This window comes from Camelus bactrianus, chromosome 20 (assembly GCF_048773025.1).
Source record: "Camelus bactrianus isolate YW-2024 breed Bactrian camel chromosome 20, ASM4877302v1, whole genome shotgun sequence".
Classification (NCBI taxonomy): Eukaryota; Metazoa; Chordata; class Mammalia; order Artiodactyla; family Camelidae; genus Camelus; species Camelus bactrianus.
Genome location: NC_133558.1, coordinates 6485499 through 6509225, shown reverse-complemented (window position 1 = coordinate 6509225; position 23727 = coordinate 6485499). Strand labels below are relative to the sequence as shown.

General features: G+C 46.2%; 1 protein-coding gene across 3 annotated transcripts in view; it reads right to left on the bottom strand.

Annotated features, from left to right (window-relative positions):
- GCNT2 (glucosaminyl (N-acetyl) transferase 2 (I blood group)) overlaps nt 1-22999 on the bottom strand; it is a 112203-nt gene extending 89204 nt beyond the window's left edge. The window contains exon 1 of one of the 3 annotated variants that reach the window (XM_074348088.1): nt 22897-22999. The gene's annotated coding sequence lies outside the window, so the exon portion shown is untranslated. Of the gene's footprint in view, nt 1-20289; nt 20406-20430; nt 20618-22896 lie in introns of those variants that run through there. The other 2 variants (XM_010945735.3, XM_074348089.1) reach the window with 2 other exon arrangements.
- Between the last annotated feature and the right edge of the window lie 728 nt (nt 23000-23727).

Genomic DNA, 23727 nt, shown 5'->3' with positions numbered 1-23727 from the left:
AAATGGAGTATGATATAAATTTTAATGTGCAAATCATTTGGTAATCCTTCACACCAAAATCTTTAGCTCTATTTGTTGAGTGGTTTCTCTATAGCAAGGATTGAGCTTGGGATACAGGAATGAGACACAGACTTGTTTCTTGCCACACAGAGACACACAGGCACACAGACACACACACACCTCACACATACACAGAAGAAAAGACTGGAAGTACACACCAGAAGGTTAACTGTGGTTATCTCTGTGTTATAAGATTACAAATTATTTTTGTTACTTTCTTTCCACTCCAGAGTGTGCGTTGGTTTTATTCATGGGGGAAATATTTTGTCTAGTCTCATTTCTAAGAGCTAAGTACTGGAATTCAGAAATGTCTAGTGGAAGCCACACTCGGACATCCTGAGGAAGGACAGTGTTTCAAAGTTACTGGAGATTTGAAATTCCCAAGAGAAATACCCAGAGACTTCCCAGTGTCATATGCCAACGAAAAGAAACAGTATGTTATATTTTTATCAGGTTCTTTTTCTGGGTCCTGGATAATTTGATTCAGTTGAATGAAATTGAGAGATTAAGCAGGAAGAAATTAAATGCTGTCCTTCTTTCTGCATATCCTTTCCAGAGCCAGGAAAGATTGGTGGCAGGAAGAAGCAGTAATTTCCCCCAGTTCCTCCTTTGCCCTCTGATCTTGACTCTGACCTCCTGGCTCCTGCGTGAGGAGGCACACAGGTCATCACCCCATTGAATATCCTGCCTGAGCCAGATGCTTTGAAAGTAGAACTGTCAATTGATGAATTCAAACAGTGCTCAAGATTGAAGTTTTACTGTGTTTTTCATTGCCTTAAATTTCAAGTTTAAATGTCTACACATTATTGATCAACTTTTATTACAGAGACGTAAGAACTACTCATCTCTCCCCCTCAAAGACTGATCATTCTAACCAGCACATTAAGGATTCTTAGGAGAAGGGTATAGCTCAGTGGTAGAGTGCGGGTTTAACATGCACAAAGTCCTGGGTTCAATCCCCAGTACCTCCACTAAAAATAAATAAATAAATACATACATAAATAAACCTAATTACCTCCCCCTCAAAATTTTTTAAAAAATTAAAGAAAAAAAGGATTCTTAGATGCTAGGCTGTAAAGAAACCAGTTAGCTTTATTAAATCTGGTATTGTCTAAACTCATTTTTTCAGCACTTTTCTTATACCTCATTTACTTAAAAATTTTTTAGTTTTTTTATTGAAGTATAGTCAGTTACAATGTGTCAATTTCTGGTGTACAGCATAATGTTTCAGTCATACATATACATACATATATTTGTTTTCATATTCTTTTTCATCTAGCTCCCTGGGCCATACAGATGAAATCTGTTTTCAATCTATTTTATATTAGCAGTTAATATTTGCAAATCTCGAACTCCCAATTCATCCCTTCCCTTCTCGGCTTGCTCCCGGTAACCATAAGTTTATCTATGAGTCTGTTTGTTTTGTAGATAAATTCATTAGTGTCTTCTTTTTTTCTTAGATTCCACATGACATGAGTCATATCATATGGTGTTTTTTTTCTTTCTCTTTCTGGCTTAGTTCACTTCGAATGACAATCTCCAGATCCATCCACGTTGCTGCAAATGGCGTTGTTTTATTCTTTTTTTATTGCTGAGTACTTTTCAGCACTTTATTCTTTGTTTTATTATGGCAATACACATATCATTTAGATGCACAATTTAGTGGCCTGCGTAGCACAAAGGGCAGAGGTCACATGGGTGTGGATGTGCGTGTGTGTGCACGTGTTTACGCAAGCACATTTGTGTCCTCACGCACTCACACGCCTTCTTCTTCACTCAGAGTAACAAAAAAAGATATGTTTTTTTCAAAGTCAGGCATTTAAACTAGACCAAGTATTTCCATGTTGATTTGGAGAAAATTTTCATTTTTAAATGTATGCACTTCTGCATCATTCAAATTTCTTTTTTTCTTTTAAACAGTTTTTTATTGAGTTATAGTCATTTTACAATGTTGTGTCAAATTCCAGTGTGGAGCACAATTTTTCAATTATACATGAACATACATATATTCATTGTCACATCTTTTTTCGCTGTGAGCTATCACAAGATCTTGTATATATTTCCCTGTGCTATCAAATTTCTTATAATGAGCAAATGCTTTTGAAATATTAGGAGGTTTTAAAAAGAGATAAAATGCTATTAAAATATAAATATGCTAAGAGAAGTGTAAAAGAGTAGATGATAGGTCTAGCTTTGGGAGAAACAACTACAGACAATATTTGGCCCGGGCTGAAATTGGGTATCAAAATATATTATACATCAAATATATATATATGTCAAAATAGACAAGTATGTCAACATTTTTCAACTGTATGTGTGTGGACAGTTTATTGCATCTCAGTGATACCTCAATAATACTGACTGGGAATATGACAGAAAAAAAAAGGGATATAGTCATCCATATGATTAAATAGCAAAACGATGCACATTGTGTTTTCCTCCCGATGCCCAGGCTATGAGCGTACTGAACGATATGGAATATTTGCAAATGTGCCAAACATTGTCCTATGACCTTTACATACAGTAAATCATTTCAAACCCATACCAACACACATGAACTTATTAACAGAACAGAAACAGACTCACAGGCATAGGAAACAGTCTCATGGTTACTAAAGGGGACAAGCGGGGGGAGGAATAAATTAGGAGTTTGGGATTTAATTTTGTATCTAAAATAGAAAAATAAAAGCCTCCTATCAACCCCACAGGAGGTAATATTATCTCCCATTTTGCCCAAGAAAAAGCAGAGGCACTGAGAGATGAGGTAGCTGGCCCAAGGTCACACGGCTTGAAGCAGAAGAACCAGGTCTCAAAAGACGGCCGTGCAGAGCCAGCACCCATGCTCCTGGCAGCTACGCTATGTCGTTTTCTCTTTGAAGGAAGGCACCTCACTTTTACTGAGTATCCACCACTTTCCCATTGTGCTCAGTCCTTCTGAGTTCATGGTGCAACTTAATTCTCACAATTACTCAAGAAGATATTATCATCACAATTTTTTCAGATGAAATAGCTTATTAAACTCAGACAGAGTCCCACAGTGATTTCGTGTGTTTGTTTTTTGGGGGAGTCATTATGAATGAACCCAGGACCTCCTGCACGCTAGGCACACACTCTACCACTGAGCTATGCCCTCTCCCCGCCCCACGGTGACTTTATGCGTGAGCACAAACTGCGTTTCGTCTGCCTCACCATCCATGTCTCGTTCAGCAGTCTAGTTCCTGTTCTCCTCTATGTCCCATGGCTCCAGTTTCACCCCTAAATCAGCTACAAGATGACAGACATTCTTCCTCGCCCAGTATAAAGAAATGGCAAATGATAAACAGGATAGGATGCAGCAGAGTGATCTCCGGTTCTTGAAAAAAAACCCAAATCTAACTCACGGTTGAAAAATAGCAGATGGAAAGAGGAAAGTCGCCAGAGAAATCTGGCGAATGTCACCTTGATCAAGTGATCCAAGTTCACAGCTCAGTGACCTCATGTAGATGTCAGAGACCCCCGGATAGGGTGTGAGGAGAAGTGGTGATCTTCCCCGCAAAGCCATCACCGCATTACGATCTTGAGAAAAAAAGATCAGACAAACCCAAACTGAGGGCCATTCTAGAAAACACCTGGCCAGTCCTCAGAACCATCAAGGTCATAGAAAACAAGGCAAGAGAGGAGCTGTCATACGGAGGTGACTAAGAAGATGACAGGACAGCTAGGTGAACGAGGACTCATGAGTGGATCCTGGAACAAAACAGGACATTAACGGAAAAACGGATGAAATCCAAACAAAGTCTGGAGTTTATTAGTAATGCATCAATGTTAATACCTTAGCTCTGACAAGTGCACCACAAAGGTAATATGAGAAGATAACAAAAACTAATGGTAGGTATATAGGATCTCTCTGTAATATCTTTGCAAATTTTCCATAAATTCAGAATTATTCCAAAATAAAATGTATACAAAAAAATCTACTTCACAGCTCTTACTCAGGCAAATGCAGAGCTTGGACCGTTATTGTGCAGAAAGAAACACTTAGGGGCGCCGGGGAGGCAGCCTGGCTTTCAGACCATCCCAGCGTTGCCATTGGAGTGTCCGGTCCTGCAGCCACGTCGCCAGCACGAGTTCTGAGTCCCTACAGCGCCAACCGGCTTATGTCGAACACTCTGTTAGGGGAGCTTAAACATTGACAGCTTTAACCTGCCGCTAAGTGGGAAACTGACCTCAGGTCTTCTGTGTCCATAGAGAATTAGGGTAAGTGATTTTTTCATTAGTTGTGGCATCCATTGATAATCCAAGCTGATAACATTCCAGAAAAGTTTGGGATGAAGCGCACACACGCGTGCGTGCACACACACACACACACACACACACCCTTTATAGGTTTATCTCGGGGCAAACTCCCTCCTTTATCGTCCCTTCCTTGGTAACTCTTCCCCTGGGCATTAGTGGTACAGTCTCAGAGTTTTCCAGAACCACATTGGGACTGGTTATGGAGTGAAAAGCCATTATTCATCAAAGCGGAGACAAACTGGTCGTGGGAAGCCCTGGAGCCGCCACGGGATCGCAATCTTCTCGAGGATGAAATCTCGATGAGCAATTCTAATTAGCTAACTAAACAGATTTCGCCTCCATCGCTGAGATGTTCAACTTGACCCGGGAGCATTCGGACCCTGGTCCCCTGCCACTGCGGGGATGGAGGGGCCTCCCTCTGCTGGTGTCTGAGAGCCCCGTGGGAGTTCGGGGTGTACATTCCCAAAGTGCACACTACCCCCAGCTCCCCACATCTGTTCTCTAGAACTGGCAATCGTCTCCTTGTGGTGCAAGTGAAGTTACCGGGCAGGATGCTGGAGCAAGTTCGATCTTGCCTCTGTGGAAACCTTGCTTGGAGGAAAAATGTGGTCATTGACATTTCTCTCCCTTAAAATCACCGAGAGACTGTCTCCCACCTCCTCGGTCTGGGCGAGGCTACCACGGGTCCTGGCTCACCCTCTCTCCTCGAATCAAAACCAGTGTCTTGGGAAAGAAGGGTCACCAAAGGTTTTTAAAGGCTCTCTGTTGTCTTGATTTCTGGAAGCATTTATTTTCCATAAATGTCAGATCAAAAAGGAGCCCTGCTGAGACTTGCAATGATGAAGGAAAGGACTGAGGCTGACTCTGAACCCATTCAGGGCCTCAGCTGAGCCTCTCAAGGGCTGGAAAGCTTTGAGGCTGCCAAGTTGACTACTGGAAAAAATGGGTAGTCAGAGGGCAGTGCCCCTTCTCGTAAAGGGGGCAAAAAACTGATGTCAAGGATACAGCCTCCCTCGCAGCCCAGTGAGTGCCTGGCAGGAAAGACAGCGAAGGCATCACCGTTCCCTGAATCAGAGTAGGAAACTGGAGAATCCTACTCGGATTTGTGCTCTCTTTGTACAAATTTCTGACATTTTATTTCGTTTGGGTCTTGCTTCGAGGGCGATCTTGAAAGGAAAGTAATAGACGAGTCCCTTCCTGGAGGGTGAATGTGTGGGACAGTTAGGAACAAGCCCTTCCCCTGCGCTTCACTGACGGTGGGGAGACGGCACGCAGGTGGTGTGTACGTGGTACAGGTCTGTTTGGATTTGTATTACTTATTTGCATTAGCGCCCAGAAGAGCCATTCGCACTGCTACCTACAGTCAGTGCCCAGGTGCTGTGGTCCCTTAGAGCACAGGCCAGGGATGCGCGCCTTGGTTTCTCATTCCCTGCTGCAGGACTTGGTCAGAGCTGGGCAGCAGGGAACAGAGACCAGGGTTTCAATCCCATCTTAAATTGTTATTTATGTATTTACTTATTTATTTAGGGGTGGGGAAGGTAATTCGGCTTATTTATCTATTTATTTTTTAACACTTTTTTTCTTTTTTTGGAGGGGAGGTCATTAGTTCTATTTATTTATTTATTGTTAGTTTTTTTTTTTTTAATGGAGGTCCTGGGGATTGAACCCAGGACCTTGTGCATGCTAAGCACGCACTCCACCTCTGAGCTGTACCCTCCCCTACCCCCCAGAACAAATTAGTATCTTTGAGTTTTCATTTACTCTGTGTATCAGTCAGGGTTCTAGGGAAGCAGAAGCAGTAGACCTCTCTCTCTCCTCTTTGTCTCTCTCTACAGATATCAAGAGATTGATTAATTGATTTGAAGGAGTTGGCTCACGTCATTGTGGGGACTGACAAGTCTGTAATCTGTAGGGCAAACTGTCAGAAGATTCAGCTGATCATTGATAGGAGATTCAAGCAAGAGTTGAATTCCAGTCTTAGGTCAATTCCCCCAGGGCAGCAGGTGGGAAACTTAGCAGGGTTTCTATGCCGCGGTATTGGGGCAGAATTGCTTCTTCTGGAAACCTGTCTTTGCTCTTAAGGCCTTCAACTGATTGGATGCAGCCCACCCACAATATGAAGGGTAATCTCCATTAAGCAGTCATTTGATTTAATTACATCAGTAGTTGATCACATCTGTAAAGACTTCTAGAGCAACGTCTAAACTGGGTTTCACTGAATAACTGGACACCATAGCCTAGGCACGCTGGCACTTGAAAATAACCATTACACTCTGCAAAGGGTGAAGAGTAATCTTTACTTTTTCAGAGGGTCCTTGTAAGAATTGAAGAATTACATGTAAAGCCCTCACTGTGTCCTGCACATACTGGATGTCGGAAAAGCGATAAATACAATTATTATCATTATCTCTAACTTAAATGGTTTTAAATAAGAAGTTAGCCTAAGGCAGCCTAATTGTCTGATCTTTCAGACAATTCTGGTGAGAATTCTGACACTGCCTTCTGAGGTGTGGCCTTGGGCAAGACGTTCTTTCCCCCTTGAGCTTCAGCCTTTTCTTCTGGAAAACAGGGATTCAATGACCATCCTGCAAGGCTGCTGGAGGTTTGAAAGATCGCACAGAAGGTCATGGTACAGAGTGCCTGACACAGCTGTCAGGTGGTTGTGATTCGTAACATTATGATCATGGGACTTTTGAACACCTGCAACTCCTGGGCCAAAGCCCATGTTGGATGCATTTCAGGACAGCCACACAGTGAGTATGGGTCACGAGCAGCTCTGAGGGGCTCATAGGAAAAATAAAAACGGTACAGCAGGAGGTGACACATAGACCTCGCCACCTGCTGAGTCCGAGTCTAAGTGCCTTATCAGTGTGAACACACGTCCTCTTTGCAACATTGCTATGAACTAGATGTTAAGTGACATGCTGGGGTCACATGGTGGCAGAGGCGGCGGGGCTGTGGTTCAAACCCAGGCACACTGGCTACGGTGTCCACTCTCCTCACCACTGTTCTGTACTAAGCACCAAGCGGGAAATCGTAGGTCCAGGAAATCAGAACTCATATCCCGTGGTCTCTCGGAATTATTTTTCTGGAGTCCTTCAAAAGCTTTAGGGAAACATGTTTGTCTGATTTCCAAAATCGTTCATTCATTTACCCATTTGCTCATTTCACAAGGGCACATGGCAAGCCCAGAGCCCTGTCTTAGGAAGTGTCTCCAGTACAGCCAGGTGAACAAAGCAGAGGGCATTGGGTAAGTAACAGCCGAAGGGGCGGGCGTGCACAGAAGAGCCTTAAAAGAACTCAGAGCAGTGGGAACCCCAGGGGCTGGGGACGTGCCCACAAGAAACTTTGGGCTGTTGGGTCTAGAAAGATGGAACAGAAATAGGAACTTACACAAATGTCCCGCCCTTCTGATAAACCCAGAGACTGAACTCCCGGCGGATGGACAAACACTGGGGAGCTGGGGCTCTGTGCCCACCTCAGCCAGGCTTGCCCTGGGAGCGTGCAGCTGCCTTCTCTTCCTGTCACAGGTGTCCGCAGGTAAACAGCAACCCACGCTGACTATGGGCTTCATTAAACGAGTCCGAACTTACAGAGAGAGCGTCCTTCCTGCACGCGCCACTAGAGGGCAGCACTCCGCCTGTCCGCGGAGCCGCTCCTGACGCCCCCCCGCCCGCCCCGCGCCGGCCTCGCGCCTGCGGCGCTGTGGCGAGCTGGCTGAGAGTGTAGGTTTTGAGGACAAAAAAAAAAAAAAAAAAAAAAAAAAAGAGGTTTCAAATTCTTGCTCTTTTATGTCTTCACTGTGATCTCGGGCAAGGGGTACACCCTCTCTCAGTCTTAGTTCCGTCACTTCTCAGAGAAGGACCGTGATGGATTAAATTGTGTTCCCCCTCAAATTCATACGTTGCAGCCCTCACTCCCAGTGTGGCTGTATTTGAAGACGGGACCTCTAAAGAGATAACGAAGGCGAAATGAGGTCATAAGGATGTGGCTCTAACCAGTATGACTGGTTTCCTTAAAAGAAGAGCAAGAGACACCGAGAGTGTGCGTGCACAGGGAAAAGGCACCAGGAACCAGTCCTGCTGCCGCCTGGATCTTGGACTTCATGCCTCCAACACGCTGAGAAGTACATTTCTCTGGCTGGGGCCACGCAGTCGGGGGTCACAGCAGCTCAAGCAGACCAAGGCAAGGACCAAAACAGTGCCGACCTCCCTAAGCCGTCATGGGAATGCATGCCGCTGTGCAATCAGAGCAGAGCCGGGCACAGAGGAAGCCCTGGACAAATGCTTCTCCCCATCACCACCCCCACCCCCAGCATCAGCATCACCACCAGGATGTGCTCCCTCCCAGGGCACAGTCAGTGCTGGTTCCTCCCAGGGCACAGTCAGTGCTGGTTCCTCCCAGGGAAGAGGTGTCCGTCAGGAGCCGTATCTGGTCACACGCATCTTCCACCGTTCCCATCAATAAAAAACCATCGTTCACAAAACTTTTCCAACATTTCATTCCCTTTCCAGGAGACACCCTGTGACTGCTGCTGTCTGACTCCAGGCAGCATCGTGCCATTTACAGACCCTGCCCTCTGGCCGGTGGCTGGAGGAATCCTCTGTATACATTTGTCTGACTCAGCAAAGAGCAAAGCTCTCCACCTCATTAACACATCGCGTAGCAGAGGCTTCATGCCTTGGCAGGGTCCTTTCGGGAGAACAGAAGCAACATGAGACCACGACTTGGACACTGACTCAGGAAGCCGGGACACAGCAGGAAGCAAGGTGGGACACCTCCGCCAGGCATGTGCAGACCCCTCGTTCTGAGATCAAGCACTGGGGGGGGGGGTGTCAGCAAAGGGGTCACCGAGCCTGAGACTGGGCAAAGAAAGATCCAGAATATTCTAATCTTTTTTTTAAAGAGGGAGATTCCACATGGCTGACTAATACAGTCCTCAGAGGACTCCTGTAGGAATTAAACTTGAGGAAGAACTTGCAGCCCAGCTCCTGGTACATCTAAGGACTCAATGAGTATCTGTGACCCTCCTTTCCCCTCCTTCTGAGGACAACAGAGGGAAAAATGCACAGAGGAATCTTCTCCTTTGTAAAAAACTTCATGGTATTGCCTTTCATAGAAATCCACCCCATAAAACACAAATATCAGAGACAATGAAAAGGGCCAAACCCAGAGAAACAGATTTATAACCAACACGGAAGCTACAACAGAAACACCGCACCCGTGCAGCTTGACTTAGGAAGGGGTGCGACACTGACGGGCAAGTTTGGGCCAGCAGATAAACAGAGATCACACCGCTGCACGGGTTTCTGCGACATCTGGGGATTCAGCAGCCCACACGAGATGAACAGATCACCCACAACAGACCCAGCAGGACTGAGCGCCTTCAGGGAACAGGGAGGAAGGCGCGTGCTGCAGCCGGCCCTGCTGCGTGGTATCGCCATGGCTAAAGGAAAGAAGGAAGGAAGGAAAAGGAAAGCTTCCACGATGGAAGAAAGCTCCTGGGGTAAGAACCTGCCTGGGTTCTTTTGAGACTTAGACCCCTTTAAGAATTGGGGAAAGCAGCGAGCCCTGTCTTAAAAAACACACAAAGTGAAACAAGTTGAGGGTTTGGTGGACCCCTCCAGGCCCATCCCTGGAGGCCCAGGACCCTGTTATTCCGTCAACAAAACAGAAATGGTGACCATGTGACAGGATAGAGGCGCCAGCCAGCGCGTCAGTGGCAGTCATATTGCAATATATACGTGTACCAAATCCCCATGTTGTGCACCTGAAACGTACACAATGTTGCATATCAAATACATTACAGTGAAAAAAAACAAGACCTCTGCTTGATAGTGATTTTAAGTCCCATAAGTCAGATTCTAAGTATTTTTTAATAAAATAAAATAAAAAAGCAAACATAAACATCGGACCCTCTCCCTTGAGAGAATGGGGCATAGAAATTGTATCACGTGAAACGAATACTATTACCCTGTTTTGCCCCAAACATGTTGGGCCCCCACAGGGGCAGATGAGTGGTAGATGGGGTTTAGTCTGAGCGTGCAAGGAGAGGGCTCAGGGCAGGGCTGCTCCCCAGGAGCACTTGGGTCCCCCACGTGGGGCTCACTGCTATCATCTCCTCAGACTCTGTTCTCTCCTACTCTGCTTAGTCGTTTTCTGCCCACGAAAACAAGGGTGATGTGCGTTTGCGCACAGCAGTGGCATGTTGGGCAGGCTGCCGTTGCATTTTTGTCCACTAGAACCAGGGACCTTTCTAAGCATGAGGTCATCAAGGTTTATGGTTACACAGAGATCAGCTTGCTGGGAGCCATACACCACATGGTTGCAAGTCCCGGAAGGAACTAGCGTTCCCAAATTCCTTGAAGTGAACGTAGCCTAGAAAGTAGGAGTCAAAACACTGGAGTCAAGGGGGGTGGGTATAGTTTGGTGGTAGAGCACATGCTTAGTAGGCGTGAGGTCCTGGGTTCAATCCCCAGTATCACCACTGAGGGGGAAAAAAATACAGCAACAAAAATAACTGGAGTCAAAATTGAAGCAACAGTTAATGGACTCTAGTAAATGTCCGCTTAGTCATTAACTAGAGTCTGCTTAGCCCTTAACCATCGGTCCAGGTCACCGTCATGTCTTATGACCAGTATGCCCCCCAGAGCGATGCCACTCAGCTTGGCAGGCTGCCAGTGGATCTTAGGTCCCAAAAGCTGGGCTGGTCTCGGCAAACACGGCTTCCCCCTTCCAGACGGAAGGTATGATCATGCTAAAAGATAGTATGTATCTCTTGTTCTGAGCCTCATTTGGGGTCTTAATACCAAGTTGGATTTCCCTCACCTGGCCAGAAAAGGAAGCGCAGGGTGATCGACAAGAGTCCCCAGCCTTCTGGGGCACCATGCAAAGGTCCTGTCTCAACTTCATCCCATTCAGATGGCAAAACTGAGCCATGTCATGGAGATGGCTAGTAAATGGAAGGGAAGCGGGGCGACGAGTGGCAGCACACAGTGGGAGCGACTGTGGTTCACAGTGACCTGCGGTACAGACACACCCAGCAGCTTTGGCCACTGAAGAAGGAACCGATGACCCTGCCTGGAGGACCCTGCAGATGGCACCAGCTTCCTCACCCCCACCCCAGGTATTCCTGCTCACTGACGCCAGCCACCTGCGTCCCTCCCCACTCCCTCCCCCATCACTGTCCTCCACTGCTGTGCGCCATGGGTCCCAGCGGCCACGGTCGCATGTGCTGACAGCCGGGGCCCCCACTGATCTCAGTGCACCTGCGATCGGTCCCGGCCCTTGCTGCTTGCTCCGGCCTTCACCGCCACCTGTGTGTCTGCGCCAGCTCCTGCTGCTACTCGGCACCTGCGCCTGGCCTCTGCAGCTGAGTGGGTGCACGCAGCAGCTCCAGCCACCGTCACTGCCTGCCCTGGTTCCCGGCCGCTGGACCTGGAGGGAACCACTGAGGACCCCAGCAGTCATCGTAGCCACTGCAGATTCCCCATGGCACTTCCCAAGGACCACGCAGTTGTCGGTGCTGGGGACCCCAGCAGCCTGAGCTGCAGAGACATTACACTGCACCCCCCATCACCCCCCAGATGCCTTGGCCTCTGCATTTGCCTCTGCACCACGAGACCAGGGGTCACAGCACACACCAGTGTATCCCCAACTGTACGTGTAAGTCTTCCCTTATTGAAGTCAGTCCATAATGTCTGGAAGAGGTGACTGATTCTGAAATGTGCAGACAGCTATGCAAGGATACAGGCATCATGAAGAATCAGGGGAGCGAGACTCCACCAAAGGAAGACAGCAAGCTCCAGTCACTGGCCCCAAAGAGACGGAGATCCAGGAATTACCTTACAAAGAATTCAAAATAATTGTCGACAGACACTCAGAGAGCTACAAGAGAACACAGATAAACAAAGAGAACAATATCAGAAAACAACCCAAGAACAAAACGAGAAGTTCAGCAAAAAGAAAACATAAAGTAGAACCAAACAGGACATTTGCCCAGAAGTGGCCAAGACGGCAGAGTAGGAAGCCCTCTGTGAGCTCACCTCCCCGCACGGGCAAACCAAATTACAACGATTCACAGACCTGCTGTTGATGAGAAGACTGGAAGGCTGGCAGAAGAGATCGTCTACGACGAAAGATACAGAGGAGGAACCACAAGGAGACAGGTAGGGGGGCGGAGACACGGGACAGTGGGGACCCACACCCGCAGGCAGATGAGCCGCAGACGAGAGGATTATGACGATTGTGGATAATGACAGTGCTGAGCCCCACCTCGGGCAGCCCAGCCCAGGGGTCCTGCCCCGAGAAGACGAGCCCTCAGAACATGTGGCTTTAAGGCCAGTGGGGTCTACCTTCAGGAGAGCCAGAAGGCTGTGGGCAGCAGGGACTCCACTCGTAAAGGGCGCACACACAAGCTCACGCGCTCCGGGACCCAGGGCGGAGCGGTCGTCTGGAAGGAGTCTGCATCAGACCCACCTGCTGATCTAGCAGAGCCTCCCGGAGAGGCAGGCGGCGACTGGAGCTCACAGTAGGGATGCAGACACTGCGGCAGCCATCGTGAGGAAGCTTTTTCTAGGATAAGGACACTGGTGCTGGCAAATGCCATTTTGGAATTTTCCCTCTAGCTTCTTAGCACCAGGACTGGCCCTGCCGGTCAGACTGTCAGCACTAGTCCGGGGATGCCTCGGGCCAAACAACCAGCTGGGCAGAGACACGGCCCCACCTACCAACAGACCTGCTGCCTTCAGATCCCCTGAACCTCTAGCCACCCCTGGATTCGACTCTGTCAACCAGAGGATCCAGGACCCTGCCCCAAGCGCCAGTGAGCCAGCACTAGCCCTGGGACCAGTCTCACTTACCAGGAACGCTGGGCTCTGGCCCCACCCACCAGCGGATGGACATATAAACTCATGGACCTCCAGGCTGCTGCAGCCAGAGACCCTGGGACCTGACTCTGCCCACCAGTGGGCCAACACTAACCCCCGGACCTGGTTTCACCTACCAGTGGATGGAAATCAGCCCCAAGATCCCCCGAGCTGTGGCCCCACCCGTCTAAGGCAGACGTCAGCCACAGGGCCATCCCAACCCCACGACCTGCCATGGCAGGTCACAGCCCAACGACGATATCCAAAACCACAACGAAATATCATCTCACATCTGTAAGCAGGGCTAGCATCAAAAAGAGATCATATGCAAAGGTGAGGATATAGTGGATCTTGAGGGCACTATGCCAACTGAGATAAGCCAGACCCAGAGCAACAAATATTGTATGACCTCACTTACATGTGGAAACTAAAAAAGCCAACCTCACAGAAACAGAGAGTGGAATGGCGGTTACCAGAGGCTGGGGGAGTGGAGGAAATGAAGTGATGTTGGACAAAGGGTACCAACTACCAGTTTTGAGTTGCACAAGTTCTGGGGTCTAACGTAGAGCAGGATGACTGTGGTTAATACACACTATCGTATACATGAAAGTTGCTAAAAGAGGAAGTCTTCAATGTTCTCAGCACAAAAAAGAAACGGTACTTCTCTGATGCGATGGAGGTGTTAACTAATGCTACAGTAATCATCATTTTGCAGTACATATCAAATCAGTACAGCACACACCTTAAAAACTTACACAATGTTTTATGTCAACTGTATCTCAGTAAAGCTGGGAAAAAACATACCTCTTAAATTTGCAGAATGTTTTCATCGGGCCACACCTCACAGGGGCATCCCTTTAATAGTCCAGTTTTCCATTGTTCAGCGGCCAGACCACATGACCAGACCATGAGCTACTGCACATGAGTCAGTGAAAACCCAAACATAGGAGCTTTTACCATTGTTCAATTCTTCCACCGCTGCTCGGAAAACAGCATGCAATTCGCCCATGGAGCTGATTTGTTCTTACTTTCTTTACTCAGTCTTCCCACTTGCTGATTTCAGCGTGGAGCGTTCCAGACAGGATACTGTTTATCCATCTTGCAACAGTTGTCTGTAAACCAGGCAGCTCTTTGCTGGTCAGCCAGGAGGTGTTCGCAGAGCCCTGTCCACGTGCTAACAAGCCTCAGCAGCTCTTCAAGTGGCTCCAAAGTCAGTCATGGGGGAAAAGAAGCCACCTGCTGTGGGTACAGTGAGTACCCCTCGCGCTCCCCCTGTGCAAACGATTTCCATTTTACCATAGAATTCCCCTGACCACCGCCTTCCTTATTAGATTGTTTCTCTGCCGTCACCAAGACATCATGGGTATTTCAGATTTCGTGATTAATTGATGACCTACAGGCACTGAGTCAATCTAAATGAATACTCAATAGCAAATAGTGATTGTTTCTCAAATAATGTGCACCGGGAAGCTGAATTTGAAAATCTTCTTGTCCAAAATCCCATTGGTTACTACTGGCAGGCGCTCAAGGGCTTTTGCCATTGGTTCTGGTCTGTGTAAGTAGCAGAGGCAGACCCTTCCAAAATCATATTTGAGTGGGGATCCCAAGGACCTAAAGGTGGTGAGCGAGCCACCACTTTTTGTAATTCAGATACAGCCTGCTTTTGTTCAGATCCTAACCCAAATACAGCTTTCCTTTGGGTAGTCTTACAGATAGGAGCTAGCATATTTCCAGGTGTAGAACACGCAATCTCCAAAATCCAAAGGCTGGACTTCTTGGTGGGGCCCAAGGGGGAGTAGTGACAGCAGTTTATTTTTAGTATCTCGTGGAACATCCTGAATGGCTCCTTCCCACGATATTCCATTTAGGCAGGTCCTCGGATCTTTGCTGGATTTTTGAACGAGCTTCGGTTGGTCATGTGATCCATCACTGCATTTGGGTCAGTTTCCAATCTTTTCGTAATGTCATCACTAAGCCTTGGGACCTGCAACAAAGCCAAATCCCTTCCGACCGAACTATGACAGTGAACTGGAGAGTTCAGATAACCTTGTGATGGCACAGTGAACACAAATTGGGACCCTTCTTGCACAACTCCACCCGGCTCTTTTTGAGACTGAAATGGAGAAGCAGGCATCGGGAGATTAGCAGAGCCCCAGCCCTGCTGTATCTTTTTTGTCCGGTGAAGCTGATGCTCTGCGTATCGCAAACTTATTTAAGCCTCAGTAGTCTATTTTTTTTTGAAGTATAGTCAGTTTACAATGTTAAATTCTGGTGTGCAGCACAGTGATTCAGTTATTTGCTGGGAAACAAGCTGCTGGACAACAAGCAGCTAGAAAACAAGCCACACCTAGATTTCCATGAGCTTAAAACATTGTTTTCACACTTGCTTGCTTAAAATCCACATGCCTGCTTTGTTTTAATGTTTTATGCAGTAGGTGACCTATAGCCCGTATTATGCTAAAGAAAATTTGTGGTAAGCAGCCCTGGGATTGACCATAAGGGCATGAAGGAGGGCATCTGTTTCCTGAAGGTAAACAATGGACGGTCCTGGAAAGCCGGTCACCCATTAACAGAGCTTTGTTCTGGCATGAAAGCATGCTGTTTAACCCGAGGTAAGTGTTTGCTATCTCGAGATATCCTGGAGGCAATCACAGGGTAGACTCATAAGTCTAAAATACCCCGAGGAGGGTGATTGTTCCTGGAGGGGAGAGGCTTGGACTTAATCAATCTCTCAGCAAGCAGAACCTAGTGCTTATCGCACGGAATATCTAAAGCCTCAGCTCTTTGATCACAAGTTTTTCTGAAGCTGAACACTCCTAATAAACATGATGTCGACCAGGCTTTTGGCACTCTCGAGCCACGAGATCTTGAGTCCCCGGTCCCATCTTTGCTCTTTACTTTGTCTCTTTGTTTCTTAAGTCTTGTGTCACCCGTCCTCAGACACGGTCCCGAGCTGCACTGGACGCAGCAGTTATTTTTTTTTTATATTCTTTTTCATATTCTTTTATATTATAGGCTAATACAAGAATTGAATATAATTCCCTGTGCTATACAGTAGAGCTTCATTGATTTGATAGCCCACTGTCAATCTTTGTGAGTGATCTGCCTTTTTCACGGACACATAGGATCCCTGTGCAGAGAATTCATCGGTACTGGCGCTCCAGGGTCTAGCATGTCATTAATTAAAGTGGTAATCTCTTTTTGCCAACCAGGTATTCTATATTGTTTTCCTTTATTTTTTTTTGAGTGTTAATTACAGCTTCCTATTTTATTTACCTTCAATTTGCATATACATATATTCGAGGTGATCAGACATAAAATACGCTAATTTTTGCAAGCTATTACAAGCCTGCGCTTATTTCCAGGTTAGAATTAGTATACCGCGTCCACAGATTCAGTTGGGGGTTAAAATGCATTGTCAAAGCTATTTAATGAAATAACTAAAGAAGAGTAGTTGATTTAAATTAACCACTGTGTGGGCTCAGCGATTCTCGTGGTCCCCATTGAGCATGTCCAATCAAGACTGGCCTGAAGGCGAACTTACATGCCTTCTGTTCCACAAAATTAGGTGGGAGAGGCGACGCCCAGGAGGACGTAATAACCATCCCAATAGGAAAGGAGCCACGACCACCTCACGTAAGATCTGTTTGAAAATTCCCATTTTCATTCAAACTTTCAACTTAATCCCATCAACCACTGCATCCACATCCTCCCAATCTAAACTCAGCCCCCATTAAGACCTCACCCACAGATGTCAAACTCACAGTGCATTGGGCACCTGTGTCAAGGAGTCTCAGAAAAGTCTCCCCCATTTCATCACACATGGGCACAGACCTTGGGTCTCTGATTAAGGTGGGGGCCAAAGACCCTGGCCCCTCCATCAGATTTTACACATCTACCTAGACACGTACACACACACGCGGATATTTTACGTATGTATACATACACATGCACAAACAAGGATATTTGTTGTAGCATCGTTCATAGTGGGAAATAAAACACCAAAGTGATTTTCTATGAGTAGGGGAATGACTAAATGAGCTATGATTCCTGTTTCACATGCACTCCATGGAGTATTAGGCAGCCTTCTAAACGCTGATGAGAAAAGGCAAGATGAAGAAACACATTTACAATATGATCCCATTTTTGTAAATTAAAAAAAGACAATGTATATATATGACTCCATGAGTACTGTATCAACCAGGGTTCTTCAGAGATTTATTTTAAGGTATTGGCTCATGCAGCTATAGGGGATGACAAGCCTGAAACCTGTAGGGCATGTTCACAGTCTAGAAACCCAGACAGAATTTTTATGTTACTGTCTTGAGGAGAATTTCCTCTTCCTTGGGGGACCTCAGTTTTTGCTCTCGAGGCCTTCAACTGATTGGATGTGGCCCACCACATTATTGAGGGCAATCTCCTTTACTTGAAGTCAACTGATGGCAGATGTTAACTTCATCTACAAAAATATCTTAACAGCAACACTTAGACTATGTTTAGTTAAATAACTGGGTCCTATAACCTACCCAAGCTGACACACAAAACTGTAACATTTATGATGAAAAACATGGCAGGTTTCATAGAAGTTACGTGGGCTACCTTGCAGGGCTGAGGATGGAGGGAAAATTAATGTGGCTAGAAAGAGAAAGTGGAGGAGTAACCGAGTAACCAAGTAACCAAGTAAAAACAGGGGGGTAGGGACAAATCTGATCACTTGATACACTGAAGCAGCATTATGCATTATTTGTGTATATATGTGTAACGAAGTTAAATATATTTTTTATGAAAGAAGAAAAAGTTTCCTTTTTCTACTTGAAAAGCTTTTAAGTTTCACCACCAAGTTTCTGTTATTTGGATTAAGGCTTCATCTTGTCGAAATATTCAGAGGGACTCTTTGCCCATAGGATCCTTACAAAAGCAAAGTGCCCACATGAGGCCGAAGTGTGGTTCTTGGTAGGATGTCGGAGCGCTGTCCCCTGCAAGTTGCCTCTGCTCGGCCAGCGTGACTCTGTTCATGCCACATCCTGCCATTTCCCAGCATCCTCCCCACAAACCCCAGTCACGGGTGATCCAGGGTTTTTACGGCTTCTCTCAGAAAGAGCGAGCTCTCTTGGAGATGCCCACCAAGCAATGAAAGCTGTTTCCACTTAGCAGAGTGTCTTTCAATAGACAAGCTCTGACATAAAGGGAAGCTGGCAGGTGTCCACAGAGGCAAATCCAAGATGATGTGGAAGGGAAAGAAGCTTGATGGAGGAAAGAGGAAGAGAGCCAGTCCCCAGACTCATGGCCATAATGGACTGAGAGCCCCGGGGGCAGGAGAGTTCACATCAACCCGGCAAGTGACTGTCCCCACAGGGGATGCCAGGGACAGCCAAGAGACACTCACGTGCTGCCTCTCTTTGTAGCTTCACCCCTTTCTCTCTCTCTAATCAAGATGCTTCAGGATGCAAGTGAGGTCGGGATAATCTTAAGGGCACTCAGTCTGTGTGAGTGTTTTAATAACACAGTTCCCATTGGGGACACACCTTACATCCAATTGTTGTGAACCACTGACTCTTGCACGACGCCTCAGCACAGATCCAGCCACTGTTTCACTTCCTGTGGATGCCTCAGGAGACGCCCAGGGAACAAGCACTAACCAAGAATCCTCCTAAGAGCCAGGAAAGGAAGGACCATCGCCCCATCTCACACCAGGTCTGAGCAGCTCCAAGGCACACTGCCTGACCTACCCCGGGGGTGGGGGCAGGTGGGGGTGTGGGCAAGGGTAATTCGGAGAGAGGGAGGGAGGGAGGGCGGGCAAAGGGATGGAAATCCCCAGGCCAAGTTCCCAACTCTACTCGGTGCGAATTATGCCAACAATCATTTGAAAAATAAACAGGACAAATGCACCATTCCAGGGAAGAACAATGAATGTCTTCTGCTGTTGAGACACACAGGCCAGGAGGAAACATGTTAGTAATAAAGGGGCCAGGCAAATTTTGCATCAGATCTAGCTTCACAACGTAGAATTTCTTCATTCTCTTTCTAATGTATCGTCAGATTGAAATTATGGTGCTGATTTTGTGGCACTGAAATGTCTTATGAATTAACTGAAGCTCCATCATGAAAAAGAATGCATTTAAATTCATACCCTTTTGGTCAAAATGTAATGTTGTCAACTCAGTAACAGAAAATCTTCTTTAAAAAGAAATTCTGTTTTACTTTATGTTGTACTCAGGAAACAGATTTTACTTACATGGAGCGTGTGTTTCTACAGAATGAGATTTCAGTGACTCATAGATTCTCATTAAAAATAATCAGTTATGGAAAGAAAAGAGAAATTTCATGACATTCACTATATTCTGTAAATAAAGGCAAAACATTTCATTAAAAAAAAAAATAGAGACAAGAAATAGCAAAGCCATCCAAAGCAGAAAGCAAGGAACAGGTACCTCCAATGCTACCCTGTGAGAATGGGTGTATCGGCTCAGACATTCTAGAGAGGATGCTGATCCTCTGACCCACATCTCCATCCCATTTGTGGTTTAGTGGTGGCCCTACCTTTAGGGCCACTGGGCGCAATTCATCTCTGTGTCATTCAGAGGAAGGCACGGGTCCAGATTCTCTTGGGGTTCCTGAACAGAAATGACTCCTAAAAATGGGAGTTTTCTTAGTCTTTGGGGAAAGGCGGAGGCAGCAGTTGCTGCCTTTTTATGTCCAGACTCAACATTGTGAGGAGATTTCTGAAGCGTCTCATCTCTGCCTTCCCACACCCCAGACGAGAAAAGAAACAGCAACGGATACTCATCACCAGGACCAAGTACCACTCAGGAAAGGTTAGGTTGTGTCCAGTCCCCTGTGCTTTAATTTGAGGAAGGTAAAAAGGGGGAAAGGAAAAGAAAAGTAACTTTGGCTAACTTCCTACTAAATGCTAAGTAAATTGCTTGAATCAGTTAACTTATTGGTCGTTCAGTGAATGAAAGACATTCTTGTTCCAATTTTATAGAGAAGAAGTCAAGGTGGCAGATGAAACAAAGTGTCACGTGAAGGTCGTGGAAATGAGAATTTACCAAATGTATGAATCAGGACCTGATTCCATAAACATCACCTTAATGTAAAGAGATTCCTCAAGAGCCAGTTTGATCCTCAGGCATCGAAATTATTCCAGCCTTCCTTCCTGCAGTCTTATTTCTGCATTTCTTTCCACCTTCTCACCTCCCCTTCCACCAGAGACAGCCACACTACTCACCGGGCTCCAGCACTCTCTCACTTCCAAGAAATACACTCACATCTGACTCCAGTAGCTGGAAACAGGAGCAGCATGTCTCAGCTAGAAAAGTGAACTTCCTGTTTCGGGACTCTCTGAAACAATGCTGCAAGCCACGCCCAGGGCTTTTGCTCATGTGGGATGGGCCGTTCCAGACACGAACTGAACCAAATAGTTTGATATTTCAAGCTCTTGTATATTTCATGTGGTTGTCACTTTGTGAAAAAGTAGAAGTAAAAGGTGGGGGGGCAGCTCAAACCATGCCTGAAACTCTCTTCCATCCATGGGAAAAGCCCAAAACCCAAATCAAACCTTTGCTGTTGTATTTTAAAATTTTATTTTATCACAATAAAAGGGGCACATAATTTAAAACTAGAAAACACTTTAAGACATATCATGAAAATAGCAGTATTATTTTTCCTTTCCTGGAAATTCCCAGGACAATTCTTCTAGCTGTTTCTTAGAATATTTATTCTCATTTGTCTATGTAACATTCTTACACTACTTCTTCGTTTTTTGGTTACAGGTATTATCTATTGATTGCCGGTTGTCTAAGTTGACAGTTTAGCTCTCTTCCACTCCATTCTCACTCCATAAATGCACACACATGCACACGCACACACACACACACACACACACTTTTCTATCTTCTTCTCACAATAAGTGTATTACAGCTTTTGTTTTATTTGTTATGCAGTATTGACATGATCACTATCATGGAAATATAATTTATAGCTGAGCCATGTGTATACGACAATTGCATCTGCACAACTTTTGTTTTCCCTGGAGTTAATAATTGCTTCATTTTTAACTTTCATTTAAGTTTCTCTATACCTATCACTGTTTCCTTCTCAAAAATCTGTGACAAATATGTAACTCTCTAAGAGTGTCATATCTCGGGCTATTAGTATGGCCACTTCTGTGTCATTTCCCTCCCTTCTCTTTCATCGGCACTGGGATGGCGGCAGGTCCGTCTCTCCCGCACGTTATCAAATCAGAAGTCAGCATTCTGAGAACACACAGGCCCATGTATGGGGTAAAAATGTCCACATGTAGAGTTGCAAAGCCAGCTTTTCCTCTCCCAGTAACTAAATGAGCTGAGAGGAAAGGAGGGAGGCTAGGAAGCCCTGTGGCACCTTAATGAGAAGGATGGACGGGAGACACAGGAAGTCCCTAAAGCAGAGGGAGGGGAGAAACTTCCTGTGCAGTTGAGTGGACTTAGCGCCAGCTGAATGCTTGGATTCAACCCTGGTGAACAAGCCCCCATTCAGCTGTCCTTGACCCCATGTGCCCCCCAAACAGAGGGAGAAGGACCTGAACATTTTGTGTGAGAATGAAGACATGAAGGACAAGATGGTTCCATACAGAATCAGGTGAGAATGGCACTATGCATGAGGCATTTAAAAATAAACTGTGTGATTCGAGTGTTTAACTTGCCCTGAGAGCCCACTTATCGCGACCTCGGGGATGGCTGGCTTTGGTCGAGCGCTTGGAGCCTACAGTTGCATGCAGGGGATTTCCCACATAACAGAGATAGAGGAAGAGCCTGTATCCTGGAAAGTGATCTACAAATGATCCCTCTGTGGTAAAGCCATTTTTAAAAAGCAATGCCTTTTTTCCTCCTTGAAGAAGACCTGATCACTGCTGACCAATCCCGTTGGGCGCTGTGCTCAAGGTCAAAAATCTGGTTACTAAGATACACTCACTGAGGAAGTGATTTTCCCCACTACTGAGGGAAATTTGTCAACAGTTAAGACTATTTCTAAGAAATGCAGTACAGGAAACTTAACACCCAGTTGGCCATTTTTGACCCATGGCCAACCAAGTTATTGCTTGCTTGAGTGGAGGGCATCAAAGTCTGAGCACCCTCAAAGCTCCAACCCCTCGATGACTGGGCAGGTTGTCTAAGTGCCCTTGGGCATGCTATTCTTTAGGTAGAGACCCCATGCTCTTGGGCCAGTAGAGAGCTCAAGGGCAAAGCTGGTTGGTTCCTTAAATACTTACCAGGAAGCTGGGACCTAAGAAATTAAAGGTGTATTAGACTAATGACTAATACAATAAGTGAGCGTGGTGCCAGGGCCAAAGGCACTCATGTCTCTGATCTCGTTTGGAACTCTAGAAAAATATCCAACTGCCTGATCCTTACCAACCTCTCACCCCTGCCAGGTGTCTCTGCCGGCTGCCTCTCTCCCAAGATATCCCCATCCAAACCTTCCCTGTGTCACCAGATACTCTATCAGTACTAATGTCATCCAGAGACACTCCTTCCACCCAAACACTCAACACGCACACAGCTTGCCTGGGTCACAAGAAAGTCCTGATCACAAAAACAGAGAAGAAAGCTCTTGGAAAAACAGATCACTGAACCGAGAAAGACAGTTCCATCAGAGCCTGGTCAGGTTGCCAAGCCAGTTCTGTATAAAGCCGAGTCGCTGAGTAAGAGAATACCTGTAGTGTCAACACACGGCGAGGACCGAACTTCAGTCACCAGTGTGCCTCTCTTTGTCCTCCATTCAGACCAACAGTAGATGGCGTAGGCTTAACTGAAACGTTGGAGTCTGTGGTTTCCAATTTCCAAGACGGTAGTCACGTGGTGGCGAGCGCAGCTGCAAGGCACAGCTAAGCAGAGAGAGGGGCTGGAGTGTAGTCCCCCTGGCCCATTTTCTTCTTCTGCTGCTTTTTTTTCTTTTTACTGTTTGCCCCCTAGTTTCTGTGTATGTGGGGGTGGGGGGTAAAAGCCTACTTCAGCAGGTCCCTGGCTCTAAGTTGCAAAACCACTTCCTATCATAAAGATCAGAGTAGTTTTTTTCCCCTTTGTATATGCCAAGTAACTAACACAGATGGTCACCCTAACTACCAGGTGAATTTAGGATGAACTAGGTGTAGCCAGTGGTGCTGTCCAGTCCTCTTACCAGAGGACAAATTATTGTCTACCTTGAGCACATGTAGGTTGCAGGCTGTATCGGCCTGGCTCTAAGAAAGGGTGAGATTTCTTTCTGCTTTTGCAATCTTGTAGCGGATTGCCTGTGATACACATCACATTCTGACTTACTGCTTATTCAGTCATAAAAGCATTTCTTTTCCTAACTATCTTTGGGGAGAGGTTTTCTGGGTTGGGAGAAGATTTTGTTTTTAATTATATTTTCCCAACCCAGGATATTTTCAGGGACGTTTCTGGCCACCCTTTCAAGATTAATACGAGTGAAATTACAAAGTCCCTCAGGTCAGCCCCCTCCCCAGGCTCATCTGGTGCTCTCGACCGTAGCCTCATTCACCAGC